The 23457-nt window shown below is 51.4% G+C and overlaps 1 protein-coding gene across 1 annotated transcript in view; it reads left to right on the top strand.

Moving 5' to 3' along the window:
• lrrc7 (leucine rich repeat containing 7) overlaps window positions 1-23457 on the top strand; it is a 377242-nt gene that overhangs the window by 119018 nt on the left and 234767 nt on the right. The window lies entirely within an intron of this gene.

A 23457-nucleotide genomic window follows, 5' to 3' on the forward strand; every position in this document is an offset into this window, starting at 1 on the left:
GAGCTCTCCCTCCCTCTCCCACCCCTTCACTCCTTCCCTCCCTCACCCTCTCTCTCTCCCCTCTCTCTCTCCCCCCTCTCTCTCCCTGCCCCTCTCTCTCCCTGCCCCTCTCTCTCCCTGCCCCTCTCTCTCCCCTCTCTCCGCTCCGTCTCTCTCCCTCCCTCCCTCTCCCTCTCTCTCCCCCTCTCCTCTCCCTCCCTCTCTCCCCCTCTCCCTCCCCGCTCTCTCTCTCTCCCTCTCCCTCTCTCTCCCTCTCCTCTCCCTCCTCATGGTTAACGCGGCGGGCCTTTGGACCCGGTTGGCCGGGCGGCAGACGAACGCCTTTCGCTGCAGACTCCCGTGTCCGATTTCGGTCGGGGACGGCTCTCCCCCTCCCTCCCCGCTCTCTCTCCCCCTCCCTCCCCGCTCTCTCTCCCCCCTCCCTCCCCGCTCTCTCTCCCGCTCTCTCTCTCCCCCTCCCTCCCCGCTCTCTCTCCCCCCTCCCTCCCCGCTCTCTCTCCACCTCCCTCCCCGCTCTCTCTCCCCGCTCTCTCTCCCCCTCCCTCCCCGCTCTCTCCCCCCCTCCTCCCGCTCTCTCCCCCTCCCTCCCGCTCTCTCCTCCCCCTCCCTCCCCGCTCTCTCTCCCCCTCCCTCCCGCTCTCTCTCCGCCTCCCTCCCGCTCTCTCTCCCGCTCTCTCTCCCCCTCCCTCCCCGCTCTCTCCCCCTCCCTCCCGCTCTCTCTCCCCCTCCCTCCCCGCTCTCTCTCCCCCTCCCTCCCCGCTCTCTCTCCGCCTCCCTCCCCGCTCTCTCTCCCCCTCCCTCCCCGCTCTCTCTCCGCCTCCCTCCCCGCTCTCTCTCCCCGCTCTCTCTCCCCCTCCCTCCCCGCTCTCTCCCCCTCCCTCCCCGCTCTCTCTCCCCCTCCCTCCCCGCTCTCTCTCCCCGCTCTCTCTCCCCCTCCCTCCCCGCTCTCTCCCCCCCTCCCTCCCCGCTCTCTCCCCCTCCCTCGCCGCTCTCTCTGCCCCTCCCTCCCCGCTCTCCCTCCCTGCTCTCCCTCCCTCCCCTTCTCTCTCTCCCTCCCCGTCTCTCCCTCCTTTCCTCTCGCCCTCTCCCTCCCTCTCCCTCCCTCCCCCTCCCTCTCCCTCCCTCCCCTCTCCCTCCCTCCCCTCTCCCCTCCCTCCCTCCGTCTCCCTCCCCTCTCCCTCCCTCCCCTCTCCCTCCCTCCCTCTCCCTCCCTCCTCTCCTCCCTCCCCTCTCCCCTAGTGCCTCAGGCCCGGCCCGACTCACCTCGGTACCAGAACGGAGTCAGTCCGACACCGGGAGGCCGGGTACCCACCGCTCCGAAGCAAGCCCGGGGTTCCTCATGGTTAACGCGGCGGGCCTTTGGACCCAGTTGGCCGGGCGGCAGACGAACGCCTTTCGCTGCGGACTCCCGTGTCCGATTTCGGTCGGGGACGGCTCGTTGGAAAGCCCCAGTTTTCCCGGTGCCCGCACTCATGGCAAGAGAGAGAGGGGGAAGGAGAGAGAGAAAGAGAGAGAGGGAAGGAGAGAGAGAGAGGGAAGAAGAGAGGGGAAGAGGGGAGAGAGTGAGGGAAGGAGATAGTTTTCCCGCGGCCGCCATTTTTTGAGGTACTAACAGCAGTTTGAAGGATTAGGCCCCGCCCACACACACCATGAAACGCCCCCCCGTGACGCAGCGCACTCCCCCCGTAGGATTGGTCAACCTTCACGTCAGTCAATGCTAATGAGCGGATTTCCCCCGTATGATTGGCCAACCGCTAATGAGAGGAATTTTGAACGTTTTTTTGTCTACTGTCCGAACAATTTTTGTCTGACCAAAAAGTAAATATGCCTAGGACACCCTCCTAATCATAACCTTTCTTTTGATATAACATATGTGTAGGTACGCTCTATAACTTTTGAGTGATGCCCGGACAGACAAACAGACAGACAGACACCACTATCCTTTTTTATTAAATATATATAGACTAGCTGGGGAGCCCCGCGTTGCGAGGGCAATTTTGGGGCGCGAGGGCAATTTTGGGGCGCTTGGTCTCCCTGCCCCTGTGTGTCCCCCCTCTCCCTGTCATGTCCTCTCCCTGTCCTATCCCTCCCTCCCCTCCCCTCCTCTCCCTCCCCTCCCCTGTCTCCCTCCCTCCCTCCCCTCGCCCACCCCCCACCCCCGCTCCCCCACTCCCCTCTGTCCCTCTCTCCGGCCCCTCCCCCTGCCTAGCGCCTGAGGTCCGGAGCTGAGGTCCCCCGCGTATGGCGCGGCTGATGGACGGCCGCTGTGGGCGGGCGGGCGGCGCATGCGCGGTCAGTGGGCAATTTTGGGGTGCTTGGTCTCCCTGCCCCTGTGTGTCCCCCCTCTCCCTGTCATGTCCTCTCCCTCTCCCTGTCCTATCCCTCCCTCCCCTCCCCTCCCTCCCCTCCCCTCCTCCCCTCTGTCCCTCTCTCCGGCCCCTCCCCCTGCCTAGCGCCTGAGGTCCGGAGCTGAGGTCCCCCGCGTATCGCGCGGCTGATGGACGGCCGCTGTGGGCGGGCGGGCGGCGCATGCGCGGTCAGTGCGGGCGGCGCATGCGCGGTCAGTGCGGGCGGCGCGAGCGCCCCACGATTTCCCGAGGCTCGCCCCCCCCCGCGATTTCCCGAGGCTCTTCCCCCCCCCCGCGATTTCCCAAGGCTCTCCCCCCCCCCCGCGATTTCCCGAGGCTCTCCCCCCCCGCGATTTCCCGAGGCTCTCCCCCCCCCCGCGATTTCCCGAGGCTCTCCCCCCCCGCGATTTCCCGAGGCTCTCCCCCCCCGCGATTTCCCAAGGCTCTCCCCCCCCCTATTAAATTGTTATTTAATTCCCTAACACATCATTAAAATATTTACCTTAGTTCCCTAACACACAGAAAGTGTGGGGGGAAAAATTGTGAAAAATCAAGATGGCAGCCACTCACCTTGGTTCAGAAGGATAAGGCCCGCCCACACACGGTCAACCGGTCAGGTCACCGAAGCGTAGGATTGGTCAATCATCGAGTCACTCGACACTCAACTGTAGGAAGGAACCCGCCGTCCGATTGGTGGACCTCGACGTCACACGGTCGCTAATGAGATGCTAATGAGCGGAACGCTGAACGTTTTTGGGATACCGCGGGCGGGATTTTTGTCCGGCCGAAACGTAAATACGCCTATGACCGGTCCTGAATCGCAAGCTTTCTTTTGAGGCAACGCGCGCGTCGGTACGCTCTGTAACTTTCAAACATATAGAGAACGGACGGACAGACAGACAGACATCGGGACAGACAGACAGAAGAGCTCTTTTATATATATAGATAGATAACCACTGGTGATGTACTCGAGTGCAGCTGATCCCGGGAACCATGTCCAAGTATGAGTCACACAGGTCAGGAAAGGAGTGGGAGTGGAGGTAACAAAATTCTTCACTTAGCACCTGTGCCATTGGTTCAGTTTCCAGGATTGAACTTTTGAAGGAGAGATACTTAGATTTTGTACCTGACCTTCTAATAGTCAAGTTAACATTTACAAATATAATGAGTAACAATTAATATCAAGAATGCTCAGAAACTACTGTTAACTCTAAATATGACCTTTTTCTAATCTTAAAGATATGATTAATTTATGCATAAATCTGTTGCTTAATTAAGATATCCATACATAATAAGTTGAAAAATAATCAAGTCTGTGTCAAAGAGAACTCTTAGTCTAACGAATTTAAATTATAATTACAATGTTGAAATCTGAAATCAGGCTCTAGTGTATCAAGTCTCAAAAAAGGACTAAACATGAATTGTTTTGAAGAGTATTTAAAGGTTGCGCAGTTGACGGCTTTTGATCGTTTAAGTCAGTGGCCTAGAAATTCAGTATAGCCACTTTTGGGGCGGTAAAGTCGGGCGGGCGCTAAAGTTAGCGCCCGCCGGAAAGTGGAGGCCACTTCGCCGATATTCAGTAGCTTTGGCCAAGGAGTTTGGGCGAGGGCTGAAACTGGCGTTGCACTCCTATCTTTAGGCGCTAAGCCGGCGGTGCAGACTGATAACGCCGAGGCCGGGCGCAGCGCAGTTGCGGTCATGTTTTGATTGTCGGCAGACACCCTGACGCCGGCCAGCTCTTAAAGGGGGAAGGGTCGACTTTGTCTGCTGCCACGCCCTGGATAGTGGAGCCCTGCAGCTAGGCCTGAACACTGCTGGTGGACCCAAATAGCGCCTGAAGCCATGCAGAAGGCCCGTGAACGAGCGCAGCGCTTCTCAGAGCATGCTTTGAGGGTGCTACTTAGGGGTTTGGAAAAGAAAAGAGAGATCTTGTGCCCGGACAGTGGAAAGAAGGCTCCCAGGAGGCAGTACAGGAGAGCCTGGAGGGAAATCGCCCAGAGGGTGTCAGCCAACAGCGATGTCCCCAGGACTGGTGACCAATGCCGCAAGAAGTACAACGACCTCACTCGGTTGGTCAGGGTGAGTACCCTTTCCAGTGTCCTCCTCATCCTTGCATGTGCACCTCACATTATGGGCAAAGGGACCTCAAAGGCCTAATGGCCAGCCCTCCTCCCGCAGCTATGGCACTGGCATGATCATCAATAGCACTTTCTGCACTTTACACACTGGCCAAGCTATTCGACCATGGGAGGCAGTGCACACAACAACAGGGCACCACACTGGCCAAGCTATTCGACCATGGGAGGCAGTGCACACAACAACAGGGCACCACACTGTACTTAGAGGCCATCCTTTCTCTTGCAGGCCAAGCTGGCGCAGAATCTGAGGAGCCGGACTGTCACCGGGGGAGGCCGTGCCCAGTTCCAGGAGCTCAGTGACCTGGAGGAGCGCGTGGCTCGACTCATGCGTGCCCGGGTGGTTGGCCCCGTTGCTATTGGAGATGCCGACCCTGTGCTGGGCCCCAATGGTAAGGACATGACCGTTTGGACCTCTCTCGTTCCCCTCGCGCTTCAGATCTACACCCTTTGCCACTGTCCGACCAATGCGCATAATGCCACCACTCATGCCTCCCTCGCTGACGCCCTGTCCTCACTCTAAAGCTACTCTTGTGCCTTCCTGCTTTCAGCTGGTGAGGAGGAGGTCCCTGAAGCTGAGAGTGCCAGTCCCTCGGAAGAGGAAGACGACGAGGACCAAGAGGAAGGCGGCACATCGGGGGAACCCTCATCCGCGCCAGGGGATGGCAATGGAGGGGACACGTCTTGCCTGGAGGAGAGCCAGGGGGTAGTGTTGCAGGGGGGTGTAGCTCCTGGGCCCAGTGGCGTCCAGGCACGCGGGAAGGGTCGGGCAGCACGGCTGCCTTCTCCCCAGAGGGGGGAAGTGTTGCAGGGGAGGGCAGTTCCTGGGCCCAGTGGCGTCCAGGCACGCGGGAAGGGTCGGGCAGCACGGCTGCCTTCTCCCCAGAGGGGGGAAGTGTTGCAGGGGAGGGCAGTTCCTGGGCCCAGTGGCGTCCAGGCACGCGGGAAGGGTCGGGCAGCTCGGCGGCCTTCTCCCCAGAGGGACAGTCCGGCCTCCAGTCTGGAGACGGTCCTCGCCCAGGAGGTGCGCCTCCTTGATGAAATGTCCGCGGACTCGGAGCGGCGCCACACCGAGTTCATGGGGGTTGTGGGACAGTTGCCTCAGGCCATTGAGTCCCTGGCTCATAGTGTGGCCGATTTCGGGGACTCACAGGCCAGGGGTGTCGACCAACTCGCGGCAGCACAGGACGCGAGTCGAGAGTTCATGAGTGGTGCCGTGCAGACACTGGCTGGTCTGATGCGGGCACAGACCAGGGCAGTTCGGGCACTCACTTCTGCCACACTCGCTGTGTCACGGACGCATCGCCAGGGCACCCGCCGCCCTGCTGCAGCACAGCGGTCTGGCCTTCACCAGATTGCTGCGCTTGCTGCAGTGCCAGCCCGGCCGAGTGCCAGTGTCTCTGGCGACCAGCGAGCGCCTGGCATCAGCCAGCTTGCCCCCATTGCTGCAGCCGCCACTGCCACTCCCCCAGCCAAGCTGCGACGAGCTGCTGGAGAGACTGATGCTGCCCAGCCACAGCTGCAGCAGTTAGCAGCCGGCCCCTCCAGGGCCGGACCTCGTCTAGGCCGACCACCAAGGGCATCTGCCGTCATGCATTGTGCCCCTCAGGAGCCTTCCCCCAGCCTTGCAACACCCACAGGGCCCAGGTTGAGGCGGAGCAACAGGTCGGGCAGGGGCCGGAGAAGCCTGCACAAGGACTCGCCCTCTCGGCACACCAAGTAGAGTGTGTTGCCAACTGTTTTTTTATATGGAGGTGTTTGTGTTCTGTATGGGGGGGGCTTATTTTGGTAAGGCCGAAGATGAAGGCAAATGTTTTTTTATATGGGGGTGTTTGTGTTCTGTATGGGGGGGTTTGTCTTGGTTAGGCCGAGGATGAAGGCCAATTGGATGGACAAGTTTTGTTATTCCTCCCCAGGTTGTGGGAGTGAGATATGTTTTTGACTGTTTTTTGGGGGTCTTGTCTGTTTTTCTGTTTCATGTGGGAAGGGCCCTGAGTTTGTTAAATAAAGCTTTTTATTTATTCAGCTTGTCCAGGTGTCATGTTTCAAGTGGTTGTTGCGTTAACCGGCTGAGGGCTTGCGGAGCGGCTGCATTCAGGTGCGTTCATTGCCACAAGCCATTCCCTGACAGGGGGCCTAGAAGTGTCGTTCAATAAGCCGCCGGCGGACGGCCCTTGGACCTTGTGGCTCCCTCCTGGGCTGGTACTCCTCCTCCTCCTCCTCCTCCTCATGGTCCTCCTGCTCATCCTCCTGAGGTGGCAGTGCCTGAGTCCTGCGGATAGCCAGGTTGTGCAGCATGCAGCAAACGACGACGAACTGGGAGACTCTATCCGGCGAATACTGTAGAGATCCGCCGGAACGATCCAGGCAGCGGAACCGTTGCTTGAGGACGCCAATCGTTTGCTCTATGATGTTCCTTGTGGCTTGATGGCTTTCGTTGTATGCCTCCTCAGCAGGGGTCCTGGGCGCGCGGAGCGGGGTCATGAGCCATGTACACAAAGGGTAGCCCTTGTCCCCAATAAGCCATCCCCTTGGTGGAGGCTGTGCCTCGAACATGTCAGCCACAGTAGTCTGGCGCAGGATAAATGCATCGTGGCTGCTTCCTGGAAAGCGGGCATTGACAGCTAGGATGCGCTGCCTGTGGTCACACACCAGCTGTACATTGAGGGAATGGTAGCCCTTCCGATTGCGGTAATCCTCGGCATTGTCGATAGGTGCCCGCATAGCCACATGCGTGCAGTCAATGGCGCCCTGCACCATGGGGAAGTCGGCGATCCTGGCAAATCCGACTGCACGCTGCTCCTGCCTCTCTAGGGTCATGGGGAAGGAGATGAATTGGTGTCTCCTTGCGAAAAGGGCATCGGTGACCTGCCGGATGCAGCGATGCACGGCGAACTGGGAGATGTTCGCTATGTCCCCAGCAGCGGCTTGGAATGAGCCGCTTGCATAAAAGTTCAGAGCCACCGTGACCTTCACTTCCACCGACAGAGACGTCCTGCACATCAGCTGTGGACGCAGATCTCTGTGAAGCAGCTGGCAGATCTCTGCAACCACCTCCCTTCTGAAGCGCAGCCTCTTAACACAATGCGCGGCAGTCATGGTGAGATAGGACACCTGCTGCCGGTATTTCCTGAGTGGGTAAGGCCTACGTTGCCGACGCCTGATGGCCCCTCTGCGTCTAGGCATGGCTGGCCCTCTCACACAGCGTCTGCGAGCCCTTCGCACATAATGCTGGAACTGAGGGTTGGAACCCCATGCAGCCCCCATAATAAACTTGCAAACAGTGAAATCACAATGAGTCAAATTTCCAAGCTCTGGCCAGAAGCCAAAAATACCTCTCCTATGTTGTCCCAAATCAGTAAGGTCTGTTCCTTGGTCTCTGTCCAGAAATCCAAAGCACTAAAGTAATTGCAGCAAAATGGCTGGCCTTTATAGTTCAGTCTAAGTGCCCTTTAATTAGCGCTCCCCGAGGCCCGCAGGGCCTCTGCTGCGTTCCACTTCACAGTTCTTAACAGCGCCACGCCCACATTGGGCGGGCGCCACTGAATTTCCGGTTTGGGGCGCACAAACAGCGTTGCACGACGAAATGACGTCATAAGCTGCGCGCGCAGCTGAGCGGGCGCAAACACTTTGCGCCGGCGCTAAATGTCAACTGAAGTTGGGCGTAGGCGCAGATCGGCCTGCGCCCGGGCGCTAAGTGCCTAGCGCTCGAAATCTACCCCTCTTATGGCGCTAACGGCTGGCGAACGCAACTGAATTTCTAGGCCAGTATTTTCTCTTGTTTTTGGCCTAAATAGGCCAATATTCACAGCTGTCAAAATAGATCAAAATCCTCACAACTTCTCGTTTAACATTCTCCAGTTTCTTGATAAATTTTGACCATTTTGTATTAGTGCGAAGGAATAACACGACCATTTGTTTAATTTGGATTCTGGGAGACTGGTAAGTGTGAGCTAGCACTCTGAAGCTACTTTTAAACTGTTCTTTTAATTCGGCTTCTGGGTTCCCACCATCTGGGAGCTGGCTCCCGGTGTTTATACTGTTGTGTCCCTGTTCTGTAGCCTGGCGGAAGGCTCATAGACACAGTTTTGTCATCAGCTGTGGAAAACAGATTTAACAGCATAACCAGCAGCAGCTAGTGACAGTGCTCTGGAGAGATGAATTAAAAGAACAGTATAAAAGTATCTTGAGTTTACACTATTAAATCCAGCTCCTTTATCTTGATAGCAGAAGCACAGGCCCAGTTTTTCATGTACCTACACTTCTGCCACCAACATATCGGAGTCAGATTCATGTTACTTTTATACTGGCTCTTGACTGTAATCTGGGGTTACAATTCTGCTGCCAACATAAAGGAGCCAGTTTAGTATTGTAAACACTGGAAGATTGTGCATAAGCACCTGTCTCCCAGCCCTGGCTCCGTGGTAGCACTCTTGGCCCTGGGTCAGAGGTTTTGGGTTCAGAGTCCCACTGCAGAGAGTTAAACATATAATCTAAAGTGATACTTCAGTGCTCTAATGAGAGAAAATTGCACTGTCAGAGGTGCCATTGTTTGGATGAGATGTTACACTGAGGCCCTGCCTGTCCTCTATAGTGGATTAAAGGATCACATGGCTTTTTTGAAGAAAAGCAGGGGAGTTCATCTGGTGTCCTGCAAAGTGGCTGCCATTTTTGCATTAATTACAATAGTGATTACACTTCAAAAGTGCTTCATTGGCTGTGAAGTGCCTTTGTATGTCCTGAGGTTGTGAAAACTGTTATATAAATGCAAGTTCTTTCTTCCTCTAAAAGTGTCTTTAGTAGTATAAACTTTAAGAGTTGTTTCACAGACACAGATTTACCAGAATCTAAACAAGTACTAGTGTAAAAATGACTTTAGTAACAGGGGAATCAAACACTGTGAGGGTTATACAGTCAATATGCATAGCCTATTTAATGTAAATATTACAGATAGCTATTTTTGTTTTGCATGAAGGACATTTCTGTTTAGAGTATTAGATAAGGCTGATTAATAATGGATACTGAAATTCCAGACAAAGTTGTGGATACTGTACTATTTGCAATTTAGAGCTGTATATTAGCCATGGTGATGTATTTTTGTATTTTTACTGGACATTAGAGACTGTGAAACAATAGTATTTTGCTTTGACTGAAGTTGAATAATGATTATCCCTGAAATATTAATGTTCAGTAAGGTGAAGAATGAACTTACACAATTGAAGACCTTTCTAATATATTAGTAAATGACTTAGCATTTATAGTGGGCAGCCACAGTGATGGGTTTCCAAAAGGCACTTTAATGGCCCGGAATTTGCGGTGGGTCATAACGGTGAACTAACAGTGTTTGCCGGTATTACCCCTCCTAAACTGACCGCAACTTCAGGATTTAGCGCATGCGCATCTAAACGTGGAAATCCTAAAGTTGGGATCACTCATTCACTGCTCCGACACTGGCTGCGCTATGCTACCCCCCTCTGCGCCAATAAGCCGGCAATCATTGTAATCAGTGAAACTGATGAAAACTTGGGCTTTTCCCTGGTAATATCGCTGTTAAATACCCCATTAAATGTTAAGCCTTGTTGGAATAGGTGCAACTAGGGATTTAACAGCGTATTGACTGCTAAACAAATGTTGTGGCCCTGAAAAACTAATTTTTATATTTGTAGAGTGTGAAATTTCTCCATTGTTATAAAAATTACAATAAAACATTTTTTTAAAATATTTGGTCATGATATTTCAGGTTCTACCTTATCCCCATGTGAGAGTCTCAATTTTTGTTTCGCTCTCTGTAACATTTTTAAGATATCGGGATAAAAGCAGCTTCTCGTTTCCTCATTTCCTGTCTGTGAGAATTCTGTAATGTGATTGGCTGCTTAGACAGCTTGTTGATGTCACAGCAGCTCGCACTAGGGATTCCCACTACACTGCACTGAAATCAATTGAACATCGAAAAAGGCAAACTTCTCACCACAAAGATCGCAAGATCTCTGTGGGCAGCTTTCTTCGGGGCCAGTGGCAAGCGCCTTTGCTTTGCCGCTGACTGCAAATTCCGGGTCTTTATTTCTGCAAATTCTGGAGAGCAGAATATACTGGCTTCCCAATGCCACTTTCCCTGTTCATAATGCCACCCAGCACTATTCTCCATTAGGCCCGAGGAGAAGCAGAACTGCCCAATCTACCAGCAGCTCTTAAGATCCACAAAAAGTGGGCCTCTACTGCCACCAGAACAAGCAAATTCAGGAAATTTGTATTTGTAATTACAGCCAAAGATAAGAGAACCACATATAACAACAGAAAATGCTAGAAAAACTCAGCAGGCCAGGCAACATCCGTGGAGCGAAAATAGAGTCAACGTTTCGGGTGAACCCTTTGTCAAGACTAAAGAAGCACAGGAAATGAAATAGAATAAGAGGCCAGGCTGGGAGAGAACAAAAGAGAAGTGAAGAGTAAGGAGGCAGACTGTTCTTCCAGTTGTTCACGAGGGCCCCAGATGCCCCGTTATCAATTTGCTCTTCCAACAATTTGTGGCGCAAAATATTCGAGCTGAAGGGCCAGGAAAATAGTTTAACAAACAGGGCATGCCATGACATAAATTACATCATTACATAAATTTAAAACAGGAATAGACAGTTTCCTAGAAGTAAAGGGAATTAAGGGTTACGGGGAGCGGGCAGGAATTTGGACATGAGTCTAGGTTCGGATCGGTCATGGCCCTGTGGGTAGCGGAGCGGGCCCAGGGGCCGTGTAGCCTGATCCTGCTCCTATTTCGTGTGTCTAATTCTGTTAGATGCAGGAGATGGTTCTGTGATAGTGGATTGGCAGTTAGGATCAGATCAGCCGATTGGCCTACTCCTGCTCCTATTTCTTATGTTCTTATGAAAATAGTTTAACAAACAGGGCATGCCATGACATGTCCCACTCCAGCAAATGCTGGGTCATAAACAAAAGCAACAACAATTGATATTTATAGAGCGCTTTTAACATTGTAAAATGTCCTAAGGCGCTTCACAGGAGCGATTATCAAACAAAATTTGACACTGATATCTTGGGACACAGCATATATATACACAACAGCACAACATGGCTTCCAGTCAGAACTGTACTGCATATGGCTTTATTATTATATACATCAGTAGTCCACCAGGTGGCTCTATTACACTTCTACCTCCTTATTGAAGAAGTTAATCATAGCAAATAATAATTTTACATGACTTACAACTCTTGGTATACATTTCTCAAATGGAACCCATTTTATGTTTCCAAATTCTGCTATAGAATTCTGTAACACAAACAAAAGATACGAACTTATTTTCCATATTTACAAATTAAACTTAACAACTGGTTTTCTGTTTCGAAGAGGATACCTTCTTTCTTGCACAGAACTTTCAGATCTTGTTGTAGGACTTTGACTCATTCTAGGCTGAGTCTGCGGAGAATTTTTCTCCAAGGGCTGACCTTGATCTACATTTTGACTCTCTACACTTTCAGACTGTTTGTCTGCCTGACTCAGGCTCAGACTTAAATTTTGACTTTGTCTTGGACTTGTTTCTGGCACGTCTGATGTATCTGGTACGTCTAAGCAACCTCATCAGAATAAATTAAATCATCCCAGCTTTCAACTCCTTCCATATCTGTAGGTAAGATATGATCAATGTGAACAAACCTAACCTTTCCATGATCAAACATTTTGACCAAATATATGCTAGGGCCACATATCTTCACGACTCTTCCTGGTAACCACTTTAACCATTTATGGTGATGGTTCTTCAATCTAGCCCTCTGGTTCAACTTCCCATTTCTCTCATTCTACCTTTATCATGACTCTCTTTCTGCCTTGATTGTTTCTCTTCTACGGACTGTGCCCAAGTTTGGCTTTAACAACGAGAACCTAGTTCGTGGCTGTTGTTTGTGAACCAACTCTGCTGGTTTTCTACCAGTAGTGGTATGAGGAGTATTCCAATAGGTAGTCAGAAAATTTGCCAGTTTGTGGTCCAACGACAACTGATGTTTCTTTGGATTTGGATCCAACATTTGTTTGATGAGGGCACATTTGACAATTTGTACTGTGCACTCTGCTGCACCATTTGAAGCAGGGTGGTATGGTGGAACTTTAGTATGTTTCACATCGTTTCTGCTCATGAACTGTGTGAACTCTTCTGAACAAAATTGCAGCCATTATCAGACACAATTTTTTCTGGGAGGTGTTTTGCTTGTTGTTATTATATCTGCATCGGAAACACCCCTACCCACTTCGAGTGACTATCTATCATTGTGAACAATTGCTGTCCTTCTAGCTCAGCAAAATCTACATGTAACCTTTGCCATACTCTGGGAGGCCATTTCCATGGCTGTAATGGTGGTTTCTTGCTCATAGATTGACATGTTGTACACTGACTGACTATGTACTCTATCTCTTTATCTAAACCTGGCCACCATAAGTAACTGCATGCAAAACTCTTGGTCAAGTACATTCCCAGGTGCTGGTCATGAAGATCTCCTAACAATTTAGGCCTGAACCTATTTGGGGTAACCATTCTTGGTCCCCACATGATACAATCTTTATCCACTGATAATTCATTCCTACAAACGAAGTATGGATGGATATCTTCCTCTGATACCTGGTTTGGCCATCCATTTGCTATGTAATCAAACACATTTGACATAATTGGGTCACGTTTGGTTGCCCTACCAATCTCTTCAGCTGTGACTGGCAGCTCATCACTGTATGAGAAATAGAACACTTCTTCCTTATTGGGTGTAACTTGTGATGGGATGGCAACCTGGACATAGCATCAGCATTCCTTACCTGAGGAAGGATGTTCTTGCCATGGAGGGAGTGCAGCGAAGATTCACCAGACTGATACCTGGGATGGCAGGAATGACATATGAAGAGAGATTGAGTCGATTAGGCTTACGTTCGCTAGAGTTTAGAAGAATGAGAGGGGATCTCATTGAAACTTATAAAATTCTAACAGGACTAGACAGACTAGATGCAGGAAGGATGTTCCTGATGGCGGGGGAGTCCGGAACTAGGGGTTACAGTCTAAGGATAAGGGGTAAGCCATTTAGGACTGAGATGAGGAGGAATTTCTTCACCCAGAGAGTGGTGAACCTGTGGAATTCTCTACCACAGAAGCCAGTTAAGGCTAACTTATTAAATATATTCAAGAAAGAGTTAGATATATTTCTTAAGGCTAAAGGAATCAAGGGATATGGGGAGAAAGCAGGGACAGGGTACTGAATTTGGATGATCAGCCATGATCTCATTAAATGGCGGAACAGGCTCGAGGGGCCGAATGGCCTACTCCTGTTCCTATCTTCTATGTTTCTATCAGCTGATCGTGTACTCAATGTCATACATATACGCTGACAAAATCAAAGCCCATCTCTGCATTCGGGCTGCAGCTAAGGTTGGAACTGGGGACTTTGGATGGAGGATTGCTGTCAGGGGCTTATGGTCAGTAACTATGGTAAGCTTACAACCAAACAAGTATTTGTGAAACTTTTTGACCCCAAAAATCAATGACAAAGCTTCCCTTTCGATCTACGTATAATTCCGCTCACTGGCACTGAGAGTGCGTGAAGCAAAAGCAATTTGTCTCTGCTCCCCACTATCTAGTACATGAGAGATCACTGCCCCAACTTCGTACGGAGAGGCGTCACATGCTAGCTTGATCTCCTTAAATACATCATAGTGAACTAACATGGTACTCTCTACTAACTGGCTTTTACACTCTTTGAATGCTGTGTCGCATTCTTTTGACCACTTCCAAGGGACCTGTTTCCTTAACAGCTCATTCAGTGGATGTAACAATGTAGCCAAGTTTGGGAGGAACTTTACATAATAATTCAGAAGACCCAAAAATGATCGAAGTTCAGAGATAGTCTTAAGAGTGGGTGCATTTCTGATTGCATCCAGCTTTCCCTTGGTTGGATGTAAACCTTTGTCTACTCTGTGCCCTAAGTACTCCAGTGAGTTTTGAAACAACTCACACTTGTGAGCTGTCACTCGTACTCCGTGCTTCTCTAGCCATTTGAGCACTTCATTCAACACAACACCTCATTATGGACTTGCCTGTTTAGTGCTGAAATGAGTAGATCATCCAAATAACACACTACCCCTTCAATCCTTTGCAAAATTTGGTTCATCACCCCTGGAATATGTTGGGGGCAGAAGACACTCCAAATGGTAGCCTATTAAACTGATATAGGCCTCGGTGAGTATTTATAGTCAAGCATGACTTGGACTCTTCATCTAATTCAAGTTGTAGGTAGGCATTTGTTAGATCTAACTTCGAAAAGATCTGGCCACCTGTCAGCGTTGTGAACACATCTTCCACATTTGGCAACGTATTGGGTAGATTGGACTCTAGAACCTGGTTTACGGTCACCTTATAATCACCACAAAACCTTACCTTACCATCTGACTTAGGTACAACAACAATTACTCAGATCTACCTTAGAGATAATGTTCTCAGTTTCTAGTCTTTTGAGTTTTTGCTCAACTTTCTCCTTGAGCGCGTATGGTACGGGACGTGGCTTGCAGTAAACTGCTCTTGCGTCCTTCTGCACTCTGACACTCTCCTTGAAGTATTGGATCGGACTGCCCATTTCGCTGAACATCTTCGGATACTGCTTGATGACATCATCTTTCAATGCAAATTTCGCTTCCACACGAAAAATCTCATTCCAATCCAGCTTCAGTGATCGCAACCAATTTCTACCAATCAAGGCAGGCTTAGCTCCTGCCACTACTATGAGAGGCAATCTCTGACACTGATCCTTGTATTTCACTGGTATGGTGACACTTCCAACTACAAGGATTTGCTCTCCTGAGTAGCCTCGCAGCTCTACCTTCGATTTCTCTAGTCGATAATCACACAACTTGTCGCAATATAGTGATTCCGGTACTACGCTTACGGATGCACCAGTGTCGATTTCCATGGGTATCCTGGTTCCTGCGACATCTACTTGGATGACAATACCTCGCGAATCACTGTTAGATACCTTCGTGCTCCTGATGACGTGAATCTCCAGAAACTCCTCGTCCTGCTGATTCTCTTCAACGGTATGTAGTGTCTGGTAATTTCTAATTCTAGCATTGCCAGTCAGTTTACTCTTCTGTCGGCACGCCTTCGCAAGATGCCCAGTTTTCTTGCAATAGAAACACTCTACCTTCACATATGGACAGCTTTGAGCGATGTGTTGTCCCAGGCACCGATAGCATGACTTCAATGCACTGTTACCTTGGCCAGTTGCTGAGGCCTTGGGGCCCAACTGCCTTTTACTTTTAGCCTGCAGCCGATTCACCTCGGTTGTCTGATGACTGGAAATCGCGCCGAACTCTCGAGAGTATCGATCGGCCATATCCATCGACATAGCTGTCTGACATGCTAAGTTAAAAGTCAAGTTAGGGGTTGTCAACAATTTACTTCTGATACGTTCATTTTTCAACCCACAAGCAGAATGGTCACGTAAAGCTCGGTCCTGAAAGTTTCCAAAATGACAGTGAATGGATAGCTTTTTTAAAGCTACAATGTACTCACTGATACCCTCGTCATTTAATTGATCAGGTGTTCCAAAACGATAACTTTCAGCAATTTCCAGGGGCTCAGGACTGTAGTGCTGTTCTAACTTGGTTAGGATCTCCTTCAGTGGCGTGTCCTTCGGCTTGGCAGGAACAAGCAAATTTTTCAGGGTTTCATACACCTCGGGGCCTGCTTCAGTCAAAAAAAATAGCCCATTTCATTTTTAAAACCGTTCGGTTACGGTTTACATCATTGGGGACTTCGACGATACTATTTGCGGTGGAAAACATTTCTAGCCGCTCCACATACACTCCGAAAGTCTCTCGGTCGTGATGGAACTCACCCAAGCACCCTATTATTCCCATAGGCGCGGCCATCTGGACTCTGGCAACGTCGACAGTTCAGCCACATGTGATCGAAATTTACCTCGGATTTTTAAGTTTTTCTGCAAAATGAAGAACCTCTAACAGTCCCTCCATCGGTTGGCAGGATTATCCTCCAACAAAAATTTCAGCGAGGGAATCCGCAATCGCATCCTCATCGCCAGTTCTGTGATATCTTGGAACACAGCATATATATACACAACAGCACAACATGGCTCCTGGTAAGAACTGTACTGCACAAAGCTTTATTATTATATACATCAGTAGTCCACCAGGTGGCTCTATTACAGACACAAAGCCACATTAAGGGATGTTAGGATAGGTGTCCAAAAGCTTGATCAAAGAGGTAGATTTTAAGGAGGGTCTTTGATATACCTATCAATTCATCCAATGAAAAGCGACGAGTTAAGAAAGTAACTATAGGTTTTTATTGGCTAAATAACAGAGCCCACCCTCGTGGGTGATCGGATCCAACAAGGAGGAATACCAGCCAGTCGACCACCTTTATACCTGGGCAGGTAGGTGGAGCCATGGGCGGAGTCAGCAGTGGTCAGCCCAGGTATAACAGCGTGACAAGAGGCGACCTCGTGTAGTGATACAACAGTGTAAACAGTGATAACCATAGTGTAACGATATAACAGTGGAAACCATAGTGTAACGATAGTGAACGATAAAAGTGGTTTACCACATTCACCCCTTGTTTAGATTTGAGTCCGGCGGGGTGAAGTGTATTACCAGTTCGGGTATGTCAGTCTGTCCGGAGGCCTCGTAAGCCTTTCCGATCATCGCAGCAGCGGCGGCGGTGCAGTATTCGATGTTGGTGCTGGTGTCTGCGTGGTCGGCGAAGGCTCGTGGGGTTCCGGCATGCCGTCTACCTGGGCTGGATTTGGGGGGGTGGTGGTGGGGGGGGGTAGCGGTGGTGTCTCAGGAATGCCCGAGGGTGCGAGGTCTCGTAAAGAGACTGTGTCCTCCCGCCCGTCTGGGTACGCCACATAGGCGTACTGGGGGTTGGCGTGCAGGAGGTCCACCCTCTCGACCAGGGGGTCCGTTTTATGGGCCCTCACGTGCTTTCGCAGCAAGACGGGCCCCGGAGAGGTCAGCCAAGTCGGTAGCGTGGTTCCCGTAGTCGACTTCCTGGGGAAAACAAACATTCGTTCATGGGGGGTGGCGTTAATGGCAGTGCAAAGCAGTGACCGGATGGAGTGCAGCGCTGCCGGGAGGACTTCCTGCCAGCGAGAGGTTGGGAGGCCCTTAGACTTTAAGGCTAAGAGGACGGCCTTCCAGACAGTCGCGTTCTCTCTTTCCACCTGGCCGTTCCCTCGGGGGTTGTAGCTGGTGGTCCTGCTTGCAGCAATACCTCTCGCTAGTAGGAACTGGCGAAGTTCCTCGCTCATGAAGGAGGAGCCCCGGTCGCTATGTATATAGCTTGGGAACCCGAACAAGGCGAAGAGGTCGTTCAGGCATTTGATGACCGTGGTACTGGTCATGTCTGGGCAGGGGAAGGCAAAGGGGAAACGGGAGTACTCATCAATAATATTGAGGAAGTACACATTACGGTCAGAGGACGGGAGGGGCCCCTTAAAATCGATGCTCAGGCGCTCGAAGGGGCGGGTGGCCTTGATCAGGCTTGCTCTGTCCGGCCTAAAGAAATGCGGTTTGCATTCGGCACAGGTTTGGCAGTTCCTGGTCATGGTCCTGACCTCCTCGATGGAGTAGGGCAGGTTGCGGGCCTTAATGAAGTGGTAAAGTCTGGTGACCCCGGGGTGGCAGAGGTCGCTGTGGAGGGTCTGCAGTCTATCAATTTGCGCGTTGGCGCATGTACTTCGAGATAGAGCATCTGGGGGATCATTCAGTTTACCAGGCCGGTACAAGATATCATAATCATAGGTGGAGAGCGCGATTCTCCACCTCAAGATCTTGTCGTTCTTGATTTTGCCCCTCAGCTTGTTATTAAACATAAAAGCGACCGAACGCTGGTCGGTGAGGAGGGTAAATCGTTTGCCTGCCAGGTAATGCCTCCAGCGTCGTACAGCCTCCACAATCGCCTGGGCCTCCTTCTCGACCGAAGAGTGTCGGATCTCAGGGCCCTGGAGGGTCCTTGAGAAGAAGGCCACCGGTCTCCCCTCCTGGTTAAGGGTTGCGGCTAGGGCGAAGTCGGATGCATCGCTCTCCACTTGGAAAGGGATGGACTCATCCACCGCGTGTATTGTGGCCTTAGCAATGTCTCCCTTAATGAGGGAGAAGGCTGCGCACGCTTCCGCCGTAAGGGGGAAGGAGGCGGACTTCATGAGGGGTCTGGCTTTGTCCGCATAATTGGGCACCCATTGGGCATAGTAGGCGAAGAGCCCCAGGGTTCTCTTCAGCGCCTTTGGACAGTGGGGGAGGGGAAGCTCCATGAGGGGGTGCATTCTTTCGGGATCGGGGCCGATGACTCCGTTCTCTACTACGCAGCCGAGGATGGCAAGGCGCGAGGTGTTAAACACACATTTCTCCTTATTGTAGGTGAGGTTCAGCCATTGGGCCGTACGGAGGAATCTCTCCAGATTAACGTCGTGGTCCTGCTGGTCGCGGCCGCAGATGGTGACGTTATCTAGATAGGGGAACGTGGCTTGCAGCCCGTTCTGGTCAACCATCCGGTCCATCTCCCTTTGGAAGACCAAAACCCCGTTGGTGACGCCGAAGGGAACCCTAAGGAAGTGGTAGAGGCGGCCATTCGCCTCGAAGGCGGTATACTGGCGGTCCTCGGGGCGGATAGGGAGTTGGTGGTAGGCCGACTTAAGGTCGATGGTAGAGAATACTCGGTACTGTGCAATCTGATTGACCATATCAGATATGCGGGGAAGGGGGTATGCGTCCAGCTGGGTGTACCGGTTTATGGTTTGGCTGTAGTCGATGACTAGGCGGTTTTTATCGCCGGTCTTAACGACTACGACCTGGGCATGCCAGGGGCTGTTGCTCCTTTCGATGATGCCCTCTTTCAGGAGATGCTGCACCTCAGAGCTAATGAAAGCTCTGTCCCCGGCGCTGTACCGCCTGCTCTTGGTAGCGACGGGTTTACAGTCGGGGGTGAGGTTAGCGAACAGGGAAGGGGGCGGGACCTTGAGGGTGGAAAGGCCGCAGGTGTTACGCGGTGGGCGGTTTAAAAGCTGCTGGTTGTCGACTGTGAGTGGGGGGAGGGGTCCACCGTATGCCAAAGTGACACTTTGAAGGTGGGATTGGAAGTCCAGCCCTAGTAGGACGGCAGCGCAGAGCTGGGGCAGGATGAGGAGTTTAAAATTTTTATACTCCGTGCCCCTAACCGACAGGGTCACAACACAGTAGCCGCTGATGTCTGTAGAATGGGACCTCGATGCCATCGAGATCCGGTTGCGCGTTGGCCGGACAGTGAGGGAGTAGTGGCTCACCGTGTCTGGGTGGATGAAACTCTCCGTGCTTCCGCTGTCGAACAGGCAGGTCGTGGCGTGGCCGTTTACTCCGATGTCCATCATGGACTTGGACAGGTGATGCGGGCGAGCTTGGTCCAGTGTGACGGAGGCTAGTGTATGGCTGAGCGAGCTGCTGTAGTCTGCGGGCGAGGCGGTGGTCGGGTCTGGAGGCGAGGTGGCGGTCGAGTGTGGTGGGCAAAATGGCGGCGCCCACGAGGTTGGATAAAATGGCGGAGAAGATGGCTGCCCCCACAACTCACATGAGGCACTGCTGGTGTCGGTGGCCTTGATCAAAGATGGCCGCCCCCACGATTCACACGAGGGGATGCTGGCATCTGTGGCCGCCTTGATGAAAGATGGCCGCCCCCACAACTCGCATGAGGCACTGCTAGGGTCTGTGGCTCTCCCTCTGCAGGCCTTAGCGAAGTGGCCTTTCTTCTGGCAGCTGGAACAAGTCGCGTTTCTTGCCGGGCAGCGCGACCGCGGGTGTTTCGCCTGGCCACAGAAGAAGCAGCCGGCGGCCCGATCACGGGGCTCCGATGTCGCGGCCGGTACCGGGGGTGGCGGTCCCGATCGGGTCCGGGACGCCGACGCTGAGGTAGGTCCCAGGGGCGGCGTTGCGAGGGGTATTGCGGCCGGGGTCGGGCCCGAGTCCCAGGGTCGCGCAGTACAGTACCTTGAATACGCCTCGAGGTCCCGATGGGCCACTTCCAGGGAGCGAGCGAGGGCTGCAGCTGTGTTCAGGTCGAGGTCCTTAGATTCAAGCAGTCTTTGCCGTGAGTAGTCAGACCGCAGGCCTTTCACGAAGGAATCGCGGATATTATCTTCGGTATTTTCTGCAGCCGTTACCGCTTTAAAGTCACAGTCCCTGCCGAGTGTTTGTAGTGCCCGTAAAAATTCATCTACAGACTCTCCTGGCTGTTGCGGGCGGGATCTTAGGAGATGTCTGGCATACATGGAATTTACCGGGCTCCGGTATTGCTGCTTCAGCAGGTTGATGGCGGCGTCGTATGTAGTAATGTCCTGGATGAGTGCGAATACTTTTGGGCTCGCTTGGGCGGTCAGAACTCTTAGTTTGGATCTCTGAGGTACGCCGGATTCTTCCAGGTAGGATTCGAAGCAGCTCAGCCAGTGTTTGAAGTCGAGGGCTGAGTTTGCTGCCTGTGGGTTTAGATCCAGGTACGGCGGTCGGAGGGCTCGCAGCTAGGCCGGCTGCTGTGGCTGTTGTAGCTGGGCGTCTGACTGGTCTGACGGTTCGGTAGACATTTTAAAATTTAGCCAATATAATTGATATACCTATCAATTCATCCAATGAAAAGCAACGAGTTAAGAAAGTAACTATAGGTTTTTCTAAATAACAGAGCCCACCCTCGTGGGTGATCGGATCCAACAAGGAGGAATACCAGCCAGTCGACCACCTTTATACCTGGGCAGGTAGGTGGAGCCATGGGCGGAGTCAGCAGTGGTCAGCCCAGGTATAACAGCGTGACAAGAGGCGACCTCGTGTAGTGATACAACAGTGTAAACAGTGATAGCCATAGTGTAACGATATAACAGTGGAAACCATACTGTAACGATAGTGAACGATAAAAGTGGTTTACCACAGTCTTAAAGCAGGAGAAAGAGGTAGAGTGGCAGAGAGGTTAAGGGAGGGAATTCCAGAGCTTAGGGCCTAGGCATCCGAAGGCACGGCTGCCAATGGTGGAGCGAAGAAAATCAGGGATGTGCAAAAGGCCAGAATGGAGAAACGCAGTGATCTCAGAGGGTTGTAGGGCTGCAGGAGGTTACAGAGACGGGGAGGGGTGAGACTATAGAGGGGTTTGTAAACAAGGATGAGAATTTTTGAATCGAGGTGTTGCTCCACGCTCCAGCCTGCGCCCTCTCTTAATCTCGCACAGCTGAACACATTGGGTGAATGGGACTTGGTGCGAGTTATGATGCAGGCAGCAGAGTTTTGGATAAGCTCAAGTTTATGGAGGTTGAAAGATGGGCGGCCAGCCAGGAGAACATTGGAATAGTCGAGTCTGGAGGTAACAAAGACATGGATGAGGGTTTCAGCAGCAGTTGAGCTGAGGCAAGGGCGGAGAAGAGCGATGTTACGGAGGTGGAAGTAGATGGTCTTGGTGAAGGAGAGGGCATGGGGTTGGAAGCTCAGCTCAAGGTCAAATAGAATGCCAAGATTGCAAACGGTCTGGTTCAGCCTCAGTCAATGGCCAGGAAGATGGACAGAGTCAGTGGCTAGGGAACAGGGTTTGTGGCAGGGGCCGAAGACAATGGCTTCGGTCTTTCCAATATTTAATTGGAGGAAATTTCTGCTCATCCAATACTGGATGTCGGAAAAGCAGCATGACAAATCAGAGGCAGTGGAGGGGTCGAGAGAGGTGGTGGTGAGGTAGAACTGGGCTGTCGTCAGCATACATGTGGAACCAGACATAATGTTTTCGGATGATGAAGGACAGCATGAAGATGAGAATTAGGAGGGGGCCCAGGATAGATCCAGGAGCAGGAAGAGAAGCCAGTGCAGGTAATTCTCTGGCTATGACTGGATAGCTAGGGCTGCAACCAGGCAAGGGCAGTCCCACCCAGCTGGACAATGGAGGAGTGATGTTGGAGGAGGATGGTGTGGTCAGTCATGTCAAAGGTTGCAGACAGATGGAGAAGGATGAGGAGGGATAGTTCACCAGTCACAGTCACAAAGAATGCCATTTGTGAATCTGATAAGAGCTGTTTCAGTGCTGTGGCAGGGATGGAAACCTGATTGGAGGAATTCAAACATTAGGTAACAGCCCCACTATACTTATGCTGAAATCCCCAATCATAGATTTGAGCAGCCCGTTGTTTCCCAAACTTTCCCCATTCCATTGTTTCCCTAATGCTTTTGCAATGAAGTCGCTGTTTGCGCCTGGAATTAAGAAATAATCCACCAGAAAGTTTAGTTTCTCAGTTATGAATCAGACTATTGAAGATTGAGTTCAGAAATCAGTCTCCTACCAGTACCCAATGACTGTGCTATCTGAAAAAGCATCATTGAAGGTGGGAAACAAAGGCCGGAGAAGCTAAACAAATTGATTTGGGACAGATACTGGAACTGGCAGCACTCCGAAGCAAGATCCATCAAAATTGGGACGCGCTCTGAAGTTTACCAGTTCTGCATTTTCTGAAGTTTTCTCAAGTTTAATATTGGTGCAAGCATTGATGTAAAACCCGTGTAAAATGGTGGTAAGAAGCTGTGCCTCCAAGAAAAGCATTTTAAAAGCACTATGCAGCCTGCACTCCTTCAACAGCACTCTGGGAGATGCAAACACTGCTTCTCTCTTCCATTTCTCTCTCAAATTACTTCAATGAATTTCTCCCAAATATCTTAGTTATATTTTGGCTGCATTATGACCAGTCAAATTCCATCTTTGTCCAGAAGGCAGCAGGATAGGGCTACAGCCAGGAGAAGGACCCAGAACTTCTCTGATAAAGACCTCCAAGCCCTCCTGGACACAATTGAAGCCATGAGGCATAGACTCCACGTGATGGTATCCATGAATGTGGTGGAGACGGTTGGTAAAAGAATCCACTATCTGTATCTACAACCCCAATGCTGGAAGTTTGTCCGGTTATACAGAACACACTGGAGCATATAGCAGTCC

Source organism: Somniosus microcephalus, chromosome 3, assembly GCF_052327205.1.
Source record: "Somniosus microcephalus isolate GS21.2 chromosome 3, FLI_Smic_1.0, whole genome shotgun sequence".
NCBI classification, from domain to species: Eukaryota; Metazoa; Chordata; class Chondrichthyes; order Squaliformes; family Somniosidae; genus Somniosus; species Somniosus microcephalus.